General features: G+C 44.5%; 1 pseudogene; it reads left to right on the top strand.

Moving 5' to 3' along the window:
- Positions 1-1,214: 1,214 nt before the first annotated feature.
- LOC116070193 lies at positions 1,215-1,834 on the top strand (annotated as a pseudogene).
- The last annotated feature ends 203 nt before the right edge of the window (positions 1,835-2,037 follow it).

Here is a 2,037-nt window from a genome sequence, read left to right on the forward strand (position 1 = left end):
TCTTGCCGATGTCTCAAGAGCTCTTAATTGTACTGAGTTCTCTCTGATCTCACAGAGACTAAGCAGTAGCTACCTTTGTTCTTAGCTCCTCCTCTAGAGGGTAGTTTGGGGTCTGTTCTTTTTCCAGAAATAGTTGGAGACTTTCTTTCTTAGGGACAATAGTGTCTCTCATGTGTTCCTGAAGGGCTTTGCGGGGTGGGGATGGGGAACCAGCCAGCCTCGCAGACACTGGCTTGGAGCCCTGTCCCTTTTCTTATCTGTGAGCCTGGTTGTCTCCTACCCAGCTGCAAGCTCTATGCTTCCCATCCCTCGTGCTCCTGATTTGACTGATTTTGTTCTTGTTCTCAGACAGGGTCTCCCTGTGTAGCCCTGGCTGACCTCAAACTCAGAGATCTGCTTCTGCTTCATGAATATTGCTGTTAAAATCATGTGCCACCATGCCTGGATGCCTGGACATTTAGCTGATTAATGATGAGATGACTCAGCAGTTAAAAGCACTGGCTGCTCTTTCAGAGGTCCTGAGTTCAATTCCCAGAAACCACATGCTGGCTCACAACCACCTGTAGTGGGATCTGATGCCCTTTTTGATGTGCTACAAGACAGTGTACTCATATACATAAATAAATCTTTAAAAAAAACCCTCCCCTCATATACATATATACATACATATATATAAATACATACATACACACATATATGCAAATATGTATACATACACAAATGAAAATATTTATTCTTTTTTTTTTTAAAGATTTATTTATTTACTATATGTGAGTACACTGTAGCTGTCTTCAGACATACCAGAAGAGGGCATCAGATCTCATTACAGGTGGTTGTAAGCCACCATGTGGATGCTGGGATTTGAACTCATAACCTTTGGAAGAGCAGTCGGTGCTCTTACCCACTGAGCCATCTCTCCAGCCTGAAAATATTTATTCTTATATATAGTTATATGTAAGTATATATACTTTTTATAATATGCAAATACATTATATATATACATACATATATAAAATGTATTCTTCATGATATTTTACATGGTGTCTTAGGTAACTACTACTTTGATGAAACACCATGATCAAAAACAACTTGGGGGTCCGGAAGGTCAGCATGTGAAGGTGGTAGTAGCAATGCGGGTCTTCCTGCTGTTGCTGGTCAGGGCCCTGGCCTGAGGTGGTGGTGGTGGGAAACCCACTGCCATTTACTGTGACCTCATGGAGGGTGGCGGAGGAAGTGGCAACAAATCCACCAGCCAGTTAGCTGGCTTCTTCAGAGCAGGAGGAGCGGGTTACTTGAATGCTGATCTGGCCGGCATCCCGCTGACGACTGGTATGAACCCTCTGACTCCTTATTTAAATGTGGATCCACGCTACTGATGAATTTATTTTGCCAACTGGAGCTAATAAAACTCGAGACAGATTTGAACCAGCTTTCTTTACCATTGGAGGATGTTGCATGACAGGGGCTGCCTTTGGGGCAATGAATGGTCTTCGTTTAAGGACTGAAGGAAGCCCAGAGCATGGCCTGGTCCAAACCAAGAAATATACAGATCTTGCATGTGGTGACTAGGCAAGGGGCACTTCGGGGTAATACTCTAGGTTCTCTGGCTTTGCTCCATAGTGCTTTGGGTGCTATCATTGAGAAAACAAGGGTGCAGAAGATGACTTCAACACAGTAGCAGCTGGAACCATGACGGGAATGTTGTATAAATGTACAGATGGTCTCCGAGGAATGTCACGGTGGTGGCCTGGCAGGACTGACACTCACCAGTCTCTATGCACTGTAGAACAACTGGGATCACATGAAAGGTTCCCTGCTCCAACAGTTGCTCTGAAGATTTTTGCCACCTCAGGAATGGGGGACACTTCATAGTCATCCAGATCAATTAATAAGTCAGTCTGGAGTTGCTGTCTCTCTTGTACCTATGATTACTTTGAACAATTGGAGACTCTGATTTGCTGTGACACAGATGGGGAGCCCGGACTGCACCGCTTGTCCTCAGTGAGTGGAAGCCAAATCCTTTGGTGGCTCACTGAG

Source organism: Mastomys coucha, unplaced genomic scaffold, assembly GCF_008632895.1.
Source record: "Mastomys coucha isolate ucsf_1 unplaced genomic scaffold, UCSF_Mcou_1 pScaffold1, whole genome shotgun sequence".
NCBI classification, from domain to species: Eukaryota; Metazoa; Chordata; class Mammalia; order Rodentia; family Muridae; genus Mastomys; species Mastomys coucha.